The sequence below is a fragment of the Bufo bufo genome, chromosome 5 (genome assembly GCF_905171765.1).
Source record: "Bufo bufo chromosome 5, aBufBuf1.1, whole genome shotgun sequence".
NCBI classification, from domain to species: domain Eukaryota; kingdom Metazoa; phylum Chordata; class Amphibia; order Anura; family Bufonidae; genus Bufo; species Bufo bufo.
In genome coordinates, this window is record NC_053393.1 from 548169930 (window position 1) to 548184337 (window position 14408).

Below are 14408 nucleotides of genomic sequence, written 5' to 3' on the forward strand. Positions count from 1 at the left end.
CTAAAGTCTTCCACCCAACTACAAGACATCAAAAAAAATGTCAGGAAACTGTGCATACAATTCAGCCCCTCACGTCCTCCTTGAGCTGCAAAGGCAGAATAGCATTCCGCAGCAAAGCCTGATATGCTGTGTTTCCGCCTGTTGGAACTCCATCCTCCACATGTTGGACCGACTGAAGAGGAAGAGGAAGGCCGTAAACAATTTCTTGATGTTGCAGGTGGACAGGAGCACTCCCCTGTGTAACTTCGAAGTTAGCCAGTGGCAGCTCATGTGTGACAACTGCTGTTTCCTGAGGCCCTTTGAGGAGGCCACTTTATTTCTCAGCCGCCAGGACTACGAGAGGAATGACATCATTCCATTCCTTCATGTCCTGGAGCAGATGCTGATAAATCTGTCTGACCAGGGGACAGAAGACGTGGCGTCTACATCTCAAGGCCACCTGAGCCCTGTGGGTGCTGAACTGGCTGAGGAGGACATTCACGCACAAGCAATGTATACAGAAATTGGTGGTTTTTCTGCACAAGTGACAGGATAGGAACAGAAGGAGCATGAGGAGCTGGATGACGATGAGGAAGACCAGGCAGATGACCTCGAGACACTGTGGCAGTATGCAGTGGAGATGGAGGCAGGGAGTCCCTCCAAGTACCTTGCACAAATGGCCAGATGCAAGCTTTTAGGGATGACTTAAAGGCTCAGAATGGGGACCTTTTTTTCACCCGATGAGAGGAAGGATAAACTCAACTACTATTGAGACATCCTATGTAAGTCAGTTGGCTGCTGCCTATGTGCGCCATTGCCCATCCTCATGAAGGTCTGACTGGGGGGCCTCTGCGCTCATGCTTCACTGCAATGAATGCTGCGGGGGGGGGAGGGGGGATCAGGAGCAGCACCAGCTCCATCAGCAGCAAAAGTCTGGAGTCTCTAATGAGCACTTTTCTTCACCCACCTACTGAAGAAACCACCCACCAACAGAAGCAGCAAGACATGGAGCAGAACCTGACTGCACCCTGCCACCCCACATCCAGGATCCCATGGCCCCATCACTGACCCCATAGCTGCTGCCTTCATGGTATATTAATTCTTTGTTAACATTACAGATTTGCAACGTGCAGCTGTTGTGCAGCTACAAGTCCCAGCATAGGCTGACAGTCTGCATTTTCCATGGCATGCTGGGAGTTGTAGTTAAACATCAGCTGGAGAACAGCAGGTCACACATCACTGGTTCAGGTGTCAGTGACACAAAATAATGAATCAGGAGAAAATTGTAACAATGTCGAGAGCGACAATAAAATACAATGATAATATATGGAGCGGGGATGGCGCCGCCACTGATATCCTGCTGCTGGGGAATAAGACCCACTTATGGGACGCTATGGATATGTGCCTATAGGCCCCAATGTATTGTATCTGCGGAAAAATGAATAAAGTTTATTGGGAAAAAAAAGACAAACATAAAAAAGTTTTCGGAGAAATAGCAGCACGTCCAGAAACAAGCGTCTATTATACAGTAGAATTATAATTATCTATGTCCTGTCTATATACCGCCTAGATATACATTATATATATACTGTCTTCCATTGTACAGGGCTAAAGTGAGAAATTTACATACATTCAATATAGATTACACCTGATTGGCTGCCTCCTCCGGCCACTTTATGATGTCACGGAATACTGTGCTGTTGGCTCCTCCCCACACATTCTGATTGGCTGCCTCCTCCGGCCTCTTTATGATGTCATAGAATATTATGCTTTTGGCTCCTCCCCGCAAATTCTGATTGGCTACCTCCTCCGGCCTCTTTATGATGTTATGGAATGTTGTGCTGTTGGCTCCTCCCCCGCACATTATGACATCACACACATTATATAAGGGGCTGCAGAGCTGACACTCCCCTGAGGGTTGTAGTTGGTGCTGGAGGTAAGTCTGCTGTGTCCTCAGCTCCTGTTGTGTCTGTCATCTTCTTCTATCATGTCTCCTCCTCTTCAGTAATGGCCGCCTCTTTCCTTTTCCACTTCTGCAGCTTTGGTTGGTGAATTGCGTAGAGTCAGGTAAGTCCATCTTTCCTGTAAGTGTACAATATGTCTGATTACTCTCAGCACCTGAGTATAACCGCATGTAGAAGCTTCACAGATGGACCCAGTAGAAGGGATGCGGGTGGCAGTGGTGTACCTACCGCAGAGGGAGACTTGGTGACTGCTATGGGACAGGGGCTGCTCTATGCATTTGCTTTTTCTGCTTCCTGTTGTGTTTTTTCCTGCAGTGGTCACTAGGGGGAGCTCACTGTATACAGCTCACATGCCGTTTGATTGTAGTTTTATAAATCCGTATGCACTGAGCTCCCCTAGTGGTGGCTGCCAGCTGCTGTGTTAGGGAAGTAGGAGATTTGGAAGGGACACTCTGTGTTTTGCTATGTGGATCAGGAATATAACTGCTGGGTTTGCAGACATTTCAGTTGCTATGGGGTCAAACAACTAAAGGCCCATTTCCAGTGAGATATAAGGTGCAGTTAATGGTGACTATAGAGGATGGAAGGTGGTGTGGAAAATAGAATGTGGCCCCGTCCTCAGTGTTATTATAGATGCCCCATGGTCATCTCTGCTGTGTGCATCACTCCTGTGTCTGAACTTCATTATGTTTTCACCTATACAGAGTCTCTGTACTGTGACATCACTGTGTTTATTATCTCTGTATTACCCCAGTACTTTTTGTGTATCGGTAACAGTGAGTGGGTCCTTAGGGTTTTGAGTGCTGGGGAGGTCCTCAGTCGCTGCTATAGGTTAGGGTTTTGATGGTCAGATAAGGGATAAAATGCAAGGACCAATAAGTGAAGACTGAAGATTTGAGGATAGGTCTTAAAGTTTAGATAATACATAAATATTGATAGAAATTTTTAGTTATAGGCTCAGGTCCTGAGGTATGGGTACAAGTTGAGGATAGATCTGGTAATTGGAGCTTGTCCATTACTCATTTCCACATGACTATTCATCATTTCTATATCAATAGAGCACATAGAGCATGTCCTGGACTCTCACTGTCTTATCTACTTTTAGATTGGAGGAAGTCAAGGAGGAGAAAAAGGAGGAGGAGGAGATTAAGATTGAGGAGAAGGAGATGGAGAAGATTAACATCGATGAGGAGGTGGAGTATGGTAACATCAAGAAAGAGAATGAGAAGATTAACATCTTGGAGGATATAACCATGGAGGATGAGATAGTGGAGATTAACACTGAGGAGGAGTTGGAGCAGATAAACATCAGGGAGGTCGTGGAGGAGATTAAGGTTGAGGAGGCGGAGGAGATTAAGATCATAGAGGCAGAGGAAGTTAAGATCGAGGAGATGGAGGTGATTAAGATCAAGGAAGTGGAGATTAAGATCGTGGAGGTGGAGGAGATTAAGATCAAGGAGGTGGAGGAGATCAAAAATATGGAGAATAAGATCGAGGAGGTAGAGAAGGTTATGGAGGAGATAAACATCGAAAAGCAGGGGAAAGTGGAGGACAATACAATCAAGAAGGTAGAGGAGAAGAACATCAAGGAAGAAGAAGTACTGGAAGAGATGGTGGAAGTTATCAATACTGAGGAGGAGAATAAAGGCGCGGTGGTGAAAGAGGAAGAAGAAGAAAGTGAGGAGGAAAAATATCAGGCTCTCATGTAAGTACATCAATGTAAAGTTCTGTATATTGATTTAGGACAGTGATTGAATTGATTAATCAAGAATATGGCAAAGAACCTGTGGAGCAGTTCTCCATAGCAGCTAATCAGGTCACAATATAAATTTTCCAACTGACTTTCAGAGCTACAATCTGATCTTGCAGCAGTTTGATAAATCTTCCACACTGTGTAGAAGAATTACTGATCCACAACATGCAACATTTATTGTCCTGAACATCACCCCACATTCTACCTATAGGTAAAGCACCCCAAGGTCAAAAGGTCAGATATAATCTATAATATTTCTATCTCTAGATCTTAATATTAATAGATCAAAGTATTCTTCATCCACAGCTCCACCTTCATATATGAAACGTCCATAGTGGAAAGGACACAGTTTAAATCTCCATGCGTTGCAGAGTGCACAGAAAACAAACTTCAGGCAACCACAAAACATTTCATACAGTCATCAGGCCTCATACATAAAAATGCGGGAAAATGAACACAGAGATCTGATTGGCTGTTACTTTGGAAATCTCAAATGATATCATATTGTATCATGTCTATGAATGAGAATATTCCTAACCTGTAAATATAATCTCGTTGTATTTCCCTAACAGGTGGTGGTGGACGGTGAAGGGCTCCGAGCTGCCAGTAAGGTGATTATATCATAGAATAATAGGGCAATATAGGCGTCTGTCTTACAAGGTGATCTAGGAGTTGTCTCCCACCATATGTGACATGTATATTTATAGAAAGGACAATTCTCCTGTGTCCTCTAAAGGAAGGTAGAAGGAAAGCTTCTGAATTTGATATCAGTATATTTATCTGAGATAAAACTTTCCAGATGCAAGGGGTTAATTATGTTGTGATGTCATGGATATAAATTATTACTAGTAAATGTGATAATGATCAAAGGGGGCACCAGTCTTGCCACATCTTATATTTGGGGTGTATATTGAGCAGTTCCAGTAACCAGAGCTGTTTTCTATTATAGGATACGAACAGTGAAGAAATTGGAGCCACCCTTTAAGATGGACACTATGTAAGTGTATAAACCGGGCAGGGAGGAACTGGCAATGCTGGAGCCTGGGCAAGGGGGGGGGCACAAACTTTTTTTTACCTTAAAACCAGACCATAGAGCATCACACTGAGGATTATTGAGGTTTATCCCATTCTCTAAGAGGAAAAAATATAGAAAACTAAATTCCCACCCGATCTCCAACTAAACTCCTCCCCTAATAAAGGTGAGAACAAAGTCCTGATATAATGTATGTTCTATGTCTAATAGCAAGGAGGAAATAGAACTGGAGGAAGAAGAGGAGGAGAAGAAGGTGGCGGGAGAGGAGGAAGTGAAAGAGGAAAAGGCTAGAGAGGAAATGGAAAAGGAAAAGGTGGGAGTAGAGGAAGTAGAGGAGAAAGAGACTGTAGTGGAGGAACAAGCTGAGAACACAGCAAGGTGAGTACAGAGTTTATATATAATGAGCTGATAATATTTCCAGATATAGGTATATATAATTATGTGATCGGAGCCCATACATTGTTGTCAGAGCAGTTTTTTTCATTTCAGACCATTGGACATAGAGGTGATGCCGGCCCGACCAACTGAGGAGACCACCCAGTAAGTTTATAGAATAAGTAAGACAGAATTTTAGTGGTCACATACTTTCCTGCTTTGAGCTCTGCCTCATTTAGTGTCCACAGGACAGGACACAGGACAGTCTCCGTGTACAGAACTGTATAGACTGATCCTGTCATCACATGGAGCTGATCTTATCTACTTTAATCTTTCCTTTAGGACAAGACACGGTTGGTGGACACCAAATTGCCTGAGAAGACAAAACAAGAGCAGCAGGTAAGTAATAATTTACCTTCAGTCTACCTGTAACTGCCACTTGAAGGAGCTCACTGCATAGGGGTTTACACAGTGAACTCTATGATACATCAGCATGCAATGAGCTCCCCCTATTGGCCACAGAAATAATTCATTTAATGCATTAAACCAGGCATCCTCAAACTGCGGCCCTCCAGCTGTTGCAAAACTGCAACTCCCAGCATGCCTGAACACCCTACAGGTATCAGCCTACAGCAGGGCATTGTGGGAGTTGTAGTTTTACAACAGCTGGAGGGCCGCAGTTTGAGGATGCCTGCATTGAACGTTCATGAACTAGGGAGGGAACAAGTTTGCCGATGCAGGGAATCTATTTTAAAAAATCTATTCTTACTTTTCCAAGCAGCATCAGAACGAGCAGCAGGAACAGACTAACAAGGTAAGTACACCAATTATCATGACCCCTTCTACTCCTTCTATGAGGGAAAATGCTGAAAATATTTGAGGTCCCCCCCGTCAGCATCCTCTCTATCATCCCGAGCAGATAGGCATCACAGAGGCCCCCTCTCGCTATAGAGGACATTTCCTACCCTCTGGTGAACACTTGACTGTCCCAGAAGAGTTCCCTAAATGTTTCCTCCAGTGATACCAGCTGATTGTGGGGGGACCCAGCAGCAGGACTCACCGTAATCAGCTCGTATCTCTAGGACCTACTACATCTCCCTTCTTCAGTCCCCACTGTCACCACTTGACCTGTCCACTCTCATGACCCCCCTCCGGTCTTATCTCCTGCAGATGCCTCAGGTTCTTCTGCTGCTGCAGTTATGATGACACCGGCGAATAAGCGGAATATGAGAAGTCTGGTCCTCATGGCGTCCTCAGCAACACCATGAACTTCACCTGAAGATCTCAGCAAAGAGGAGAAGAATATGAAGATGGTGCTGGGTCCTGCACAGGAGGAAACTGCTGACATCAGAGGAAATCTCTTCAATAGAGGCGGCTGGTGGGCATGCAGAGGACACACCAACCATGTCTTCCCTGCATCCCTGTGTACAGATATTATCTGATGGCTGCCCTGAGTCCCCTTTATATGGGGACATACATCCTGCTGCCCGGACATAGATATAAGAAGAAATATATGTAATAAAAGATAGAATATAGAAATCTAATAAACTGAGAAAAACATAAATAAAAAATAAAGGATAAAAAGTATAACAGTTCATTATCTCTCGTGTAGAAAGAAGGAGAAAAGGTTTGATGAAATACATAACTCCTGGTTACAGGCCCGAGGTGCGCTTGTCTTATCCCCTTCTACGGAGACACCACAAGAATACTTCATGGCTGAACATCTTCTGGACTCTTTTATATATAGTCTCATTGTCAGATGCAGATATCATAAATTAAATTCTATTGTTGGGGCAATAAGACGGGTAAATTATTAGCGGCCCTTACTAAATCTAGTCAACTTTATAAACCAGTCATCCAGTTGCAGAACCCTCTGACTGGCACAGTTACTGCTAATCCTGTATAAATTGCTTAAATATTCAGTGATTACTATGAAGACCTCTACAGGGCAGTCCCTGCTCCCCTCCCATTATTAACCACCTCAGCCCCCCTAGCTTAAACACCCTGAAAGACCAGGCCACTTTTTACACTTCTGACCTACCCTACTTTCACCGTTTATTGCTCGGTCATGCAACTTACCACCCAAATGAATTTTGCCTCCTTTTCTTCTCACTAATAGAGCTTTCATTTGGTGGTATTTCATTGCTGCTGACATTTTTACTTTTTTTGTTATTAATCGAAATTTAACGATTTTTTTGCAAAAAAATGACATTTTTCACTTTCAGTTGTAAAATTTTGCAAAAAAAATCGACATCCATATATAAATTTTGCTCTAAATTTATTGTTATACATGTCTTTGATAAAAAAAAAATGTTTGGGTAAAAAAAAATGGTTTGGGTAAAAGTTATAGCGTTTACAAACTATGGTACAAAAATGTGAATTTCCGCTTTTTGAAGCAGCTCTGACTTTCTGAGCACCTGTCATGTTTCCTGAGGTTCTACAATGGCCAGACAGTACAAACACCCCACAAATGACCCCATTTCGGAAAGTAGACACCCTAAGGTATTCGCTGATGGGCATAGTGAGTTCATAGAACTTTTTATTTTTTGTCACAAGTTAGCGGAAAATGATGATTTTTTTTTTTTTTTCTTACAAAGTCTCATATTCCACTAACTTGTGACAAAAAATAAAAAGTTCTATGAACTCACTATGCCCATCAGTGAATACCTTTGGGTGTCTTCTTTCCAAAATGGGGTCACTTGTGGGGTAGTTATACTGCCCTGGCATTCTAGGGGCCCAAATGTGTGGTAAGGAGTTTGAAATCAAATTCTGTAAAAAATGGCCAGTGAAATCCAAAAGGTGCTCTTTGGAATGTGGGCCCTTTTGCCCACCTAGGCTGCAAAAAAGTGTCACACATGTGGTATCTCCGTATTCAGGAGAAGTTGGGGAATGTGTTTTGGGGTGTCATTTTACATATACCCATGCTGGGTGAGATAAATATCTTGGTCAAATGCCAACTTTGTATAAAAAAAATGGGAAAAGTTGTCTTTTGCCAAGATATTTCTCTCACCCAGCATGGGTATATGTAAAATGACACCACAAAACACATTCCCCAACTTCTCCTGAATACGGAGATACCACATGTGTGACACTTTTTTGCAGCCTAGGTGGGCAAAGGGGCCCACATTCCAAAGAGCACCTTTCGGATTTCACCGGTCATTTTTTACAGAATTTGATTTCAAACTCCTTACCACACATTTGGGCCCCTAGAATGCCAGGGCAGTATAACTACCCCACAAGTGACCCCATTTTGGAAAGAAGACACCCCAAGGTATTCGCTGATGGGCATAGTGAGTTCATGGAAGTTTTTATTTTTTGTCACAAGTTAGTGGAATATGAGACTTTGTAAGAAAAAAAAAAATCATCATTTTCCACTAACTTGTGACAAAAAATAAAAACTTCCATGAACTCACTATGCCCATCAGCAAATACCTTGGGGTGTCTTCTTTCCAAAATGGGGTCACTTGTGGGGTAGTTATACTGCCCTGGCATTCTAGGGGCCCAAATGTGGGGTAAGTAGGTAAATGACCGTGAAATCCGAAAGGTGCTCTTTGGAATGTGGGCCCCTTTGCCCACCTAGGCTGCAAAAAAGTGTCACACATGTGGTATCTCCGTATTCAGGAGAAGTTGGGGAATGTGTTTTGGGGTGTCATTTTACATATACCCATGCTGGGTGAGAGAAATATCTTGGCAAAAGACAACTTTTCCCATTTTTTTATACAAAGTTGGCATTTGACCAAGATATTTATCTCACCCAGCATGGGTATATGTAAAATGACACCCCAAAACACATTGCCCAACTTCTCCTGAGTACGGCGATACCACATGTGTGACACTTTTTTGCAGCCTAGGTGGGCAAAGGTGCCCAAATTCCTTTTAGGAGGGCATTTTTAGACATTTGGATACCAGACTTCTTCTCACGCTTTGGGGCCCCTAAAATTCCAGGGCAGTATAAATACCCCACATGTGACCCCATTTTGGAAAGAAGACACCCCAAGGTATTCAATGAGGGGCATGGCGAGTTCATAGAAAAAAAAAATTTGGGCACAAGTTAGCGGAAATTGATTTTTTTGATTTTTTTTCTCACAAAGTCTCCCTTTCCGCTAACTTGGGACAAAAATTTCAATCTTTCATGGACTCAATATGCCCCTCAGCAAATACCTTGGGGTGTCTTCTTTCCAAAATGGGGTCATTTGTGGGGTGTTTGTACTGACCTGGCATTTGAGGGTCTCCGCAATCATTAAATGTATGCCCAGCATTAGGAGTTTCTGCTATTCTCCTTATATTGAGCATACGGGTAATGAGATTTTTTTTTTTACGTTCAGCCTCTGGGCTGAAAGAAAAAAATGAACGGCACAGATTTCTTCATTCGCATCGATCAATGTGGATGAAAAAATCTCTGCCAAAAAAATAAAAAGGAGGGGAAAGGCGTCTGCCAGGACATAGGAGCTCCGCCCAACATCCATACCCACTTAGCTCGTATGCCCTGGCAAACCAGATTTCTCCATTCACATCAATCGATGTGGATGAATAAATCATTGCCGGGATTTTTTTTTTTTATATATACAAAGTGTTTGCCAAAGTATATGAACACGGCCACCTCCTCAGCTCATATGCCTCGGCAAACGTATCTTTTACTGCAGAGGAGAAATCTCGTCTTGCAGCGCCGCATACACCGACTTGCGTGTAATCTGACAGCAGCGCAATGCTTCTGTCAGAATGCACATCGGTGCTGCAGCTAGTCGATCGGTTGGTCCACCTGGAAGGTAAAAAAAAAAAAAAAAGAAAAAACCAGGCCGCAACGCAATAAATTTATTAACTTTTGAACAGAACATATTAACTTTTTTAACTGAACGTTAACTTTTTTACTTACCGGTAATTTTTTTTTGTTTAGTTTTTTTTACCTTTATAGAACAAACCTCTCCTTCCCCATGGGACAATGTGCAAAGCGCAAATCGCCCAAAGATGTGGCGAAGTACATTATGCACTTTATCCCAGGTGAAAGGAGAGGTTTGCAGCAGCTGTGAGAGAAAGGGCCCTAATAGCCCTGTGTGCCTGTCCTGGTGAGATGTGATCCCTATGCTAGGTGTACCTGGGTGTGGTACTTCCGGAAACACTCTCCTAAGCATAGGGCAGGGTGGTCAGGACAGTCAGGACAGAAATAGCGGGTGTCACGCCTTATTCCACTCCTGCTACAGACACAACATTTTTTTCGGGGTGGCGGTTGGGTTGAGGTACCAGTAACGACACCGGGGAAATGTCGCTCGTGTAGACGGCTAACTACACTGGTGGATGGGGCCACGGAACCTCCTGGATAAAGGAGGTTCTCGATGATCTCTTCCTGGAATTTGAGGAAGGATCGTGTTCTCCCAGCCTTACTGTAGAGAACAAAACTATTATACAGCGCCAATTGAATTAAATATACAGACACCTTCTTATACCAGCGTCTGGTGCGTCGGGAAACTAAATAGGGAGCCAACATCTGGTCATTGAAGTCCACCCCTCCCATGAGTGCATTATAGTCGTGGACTGAGAGGGTCTTTTCAATGACACGGGTTGCCCTTTCAATTTGGATTGTCGTGTCTGCGTGAATGGAGGAGAGCATGTAAACGTCACGCTTGTCTCTCCATTTCACCGCAAGCAGTTCTTCGTTACACAAGGCAGCCCTCTCCCCCCTTGCAAGACGGGTGGTAACGAGCCGTTGGGGGAAGCCCACGCGACTAGTTCGCGCGGTGCCACAGGCGCAAATCCGTTCTAGAAACAAATGCCTAAAGAGGGCCACACTTGTGTAAAAATTGTCCACATAAAGATGGTACCCCTTGCCGAATAAGGGTGACACCAAGTCCCAGACTGTCTTCCCACTGCTCCCCAGGTAGTCAGGGCAACCGACCGGCTCCAGGGTCTGATCTTTTCCCTCATAGATCCGAAATTTGTGGGTATAGCCTGTGGCCCTTTCACAGAGCTTATACAATTTGACCCCATACCGGGCACGCTTGCTTGGGATGTATTGTTTGAAGCCAAGGCGCCCGGTAAAATGTATTAGGGACTCGTCTACGCAGATGTTTTGCTCAGGGGTATACAAATCTGCAAATTTCTGGTTGAAATGGTCTATGAGGGGCCGAATTTTGTGGAGCCAGTCAAAAGCTGGGTGGCCTCTGGGACGGGAGGTGGTGTTGTCGCTAAAATGCAGGAAATGCAGGATGGTCTCAAATCGTGTCCTGGACATAGCAGCAGAGAACATGGGCATGTGATGAATTGGGTTCGTGGACCAATATGACCGCAATTCATGCTTTTTAGTTAGACCCATGTTGAGGAGAAGGCCCAGAAAAATTTTAAGTTCGGAAACTTGGACTGGTTTCCACCGGAAAGGCTGGGCATAATAGCTTCCCGGGTTGGCGGATATAAATTGTGTGGCATACCGATTTGTTTCTGCCACAACTAAGTCCAAGAGCTCCGCAGTCAAGAACAGCTCAAAAAATCCCAGGCCGAACCGATCTGAGCCGTCTCAACCCGAACTCCAGACTGGGCGGTGAAAGGGGGAACTAATGGTGCGGCTGAAGTTGGTGACTGCCAATCAGGGTTTGCCAGCACCTCAGGGACTCTAGGGGCTCTACGGGCCTGTCTGTGCGGTGGCTGCGACGGGGTAACTACTGCACGTGCCACCGTACCAGCTTCAACTGCCCTTCTGGTGCTCGCTACTTCACCATGTTGTACGGCAGTGCTGGTACTAGGTCCAGGGAGGGCTGCGCTGCTGGTGTATGCCTCACCACGTGATCCGGCAGCGCCAGCCCCACTCTGCTGCTCTTGAAACGGATCCTGCGCAACCTGTGGTCTAGCGACACGGGGCCTGGTACGCCTGGTTCTATCAGGGACCTCCTCGTCCGAACTTTGGGTCAGAGAGCCACTGCTTTCTACAGGTTCATATTCTGACCCGCTAGATTCGTCAGATGAGGGTTCCCACTCCTCATCCGACTGGGTCAGAATCCTGTAGGCCTCTTCAGAAGAATACCCCCTGTTTGACATTTTGGACTACTAAATTTAGGGGTATTCCCTGAGACTACCCAAGAAAAAAAGCAAGCCTGTCTTACAAAGGGGAGGCTAGCGAAGTACCGGAGGCCGCTGCGGTTGATAAAAAATATCAAAAATGATTTTTTTATCGCCGCAGTGCGTGTAAAATGAATGTGCAGTGATCAAAAAATAATAATTTTTTGTCACTGCGGTGGGGCGGGCGTGGGTGAACGCACGTGTGGGCGACCGATCAGGCCTGATCGGGCAAACACTGCGTTTTGGGTGGAGGGCGAGCTAAGGTGACACTAATACAATTATAGATCTGACCGTGATCAGTTTTGATCACTTACAGATACTATAAAAGTACAAATGCTGATTAGCGATACGCTAATCAGCGAATAAGGGACTGCGGTGCGGTGGGCTGGGCGCTAACTGACGCTAAACTACCTAACCAAGGGGCCTAAACTATCCCTAAAACCTAACAGTCAATACTAGTGAAAAAAAAAAGTGACAGTTTACACTGATCACCTTTTGTCTTTCACTAAGTGATTGACAGGGGGCGATCAAGGGGTTAATTTGGATGATGGGGGTGATGGAAGGTGATCTGGGGCTAAGGACAGTGTTTGGTGGGTACTCACAGTTCAGTCTGCTCCTCTGCTGGATCCAACCGACGAAAAGGACCAGCAGAGGAGCAGAGAAGCCATATAACAGATCATATTTACTAATATAAGGTGTTAGATGGCTTGTGATTCGATTTTTTAAAAATCAGCAACCTGCCAGCGACGATCATTGGCTGGCAGGTTGCTGATGCAATTCTCCTCGAACTTTTGCCGGCCCGCGATGCGCATGCACGGGCCGGCTGTGACCGAAATCTCGCGTCTCGCGAGAGGACGCGCCGGCGCGTCCAGGCGGAATGAATCAACCACCTCCAGGACGCGTCGCTGCGTTCGGCGGTCCGGAGGTGGTTAAAGTGGTTATCCAACTTTAAACCTTTTAGCAGATGCCTTCACAGTGTCCAGACCTCAGGTGGTGTTCATACTTATCTGGTCTCCCCCACTGGGTTCCGTCTCCATCGCTCCACATCCGCCTCCGCAGGTCCGGGGTCTTTGAGAATCAGCATCCTGTTGACGATGTGGCACTTGACCGCTGCAGCAAATTACTGTTGTTTCCCAGAGACCCTGGACCTGCATAGGCAGTCATGGAGCAGGTACCAAGTAAGTATGACCACCCTACGGTTCCAGCTACTCTAATGGGGACTGAGGAAAAGTTTTAAGTTGGATAACTCCTTTAATTTCTTTATATTCTCACCGGATTCTGCTATCATGGAGGAGAAGGTTCGGTGTGCCATTTTTGTGGCATTGAATGGTAAAACACCGAGTCCAGATGGTCTTTCGGCAGAGTATTACAAAACATCCCATCCTCTGACAATACCTGTCCTAACTGGACTATTTAACTCGGTTTTTACTTATGTGACTCCTATTGACTGTGTTACTGACTCCTGGACAGATCTCCATGAACCTGGTAGAGATCCCCTGAAGACTCAGTCTTTTTGACCGATTTCATTGCTTGCCCACGATTACAAATTCTAGTGAAAACATTGGCGAATCGTTTCCAAATAATACTCCCCGGCTTTCTTTGCAATGCTCAGACAGACCTAATTTAAGAAGCAACACTGCAGCTCATAGACTGGACGTTGCGTCCACAGTACCGGACCATAACCCAGCGTAACCACCTACGGGTCTTGATGCTGAGAAGACCTTTAGCAATGCAGTGTGGCCTTTTCTTTATGTGTTATTAGATGAGGGGAGGTTTTGTCCTATTGGTTAAACAATACTTTCAGTTCCTTCACATTAATGCCGCTGCCTGTGTGACTGATAGTGGGTATAACACATCGGCAACTGATCTTTTCCAATGGACTAAGCATCAATGCCCCCTTTCAGCCCCCCTCTCATATTTATTCTTCCATTGACCCTCTCGTACATCCTATGATGTGTACTTCTATCTTTCAGGGAGTCAGAGTGTGTCCTAGGGAGTTGCAGGTGGCAGCATTGCCTCCCTGTAAATGAAGTAGGCACAGCCACTGTGGGGTCAGTCATTCAGATGAGGAGCTGTCTGTGTAATACTGGAGCAGGTTGCGTCCACAATCGTGCGAGCTGGTGGTTCCAACCTGACCATAAAGGGGGATCCTAGGCCTGGGACCCCCCCATGCCCATATGGAGGGGTATTTTTTGTGACGACCCCTAGAAGTTATTTAACCATTGGCATTAATGACCTGTGTACAGCTGTTATGTTGGGT

General features: G+C 45.0%; 1 long non-coding RNA gene across 1 annotated transcript; it reads left to right on the forward strand.

Annotated features, from left to right (window-relative positions):
• Positions 1 to 3595: 3595 nt before the first annotated feature.
• On the forward strand, positions 3596 to 4693 carry LOC121000765. Its single transcript, XR_005778899.1, has 3 exons — positions 3596 to 3648; positions 4269 to 4307; positions 4646 to 4693. It is a non-coding gene; the product is annotated as an uncharacterized LOC121000765 (long non-coding RNA).
• The last annotated feature ends 9715 nt before the right edge of the window (positions 4694 to 14408 follow it).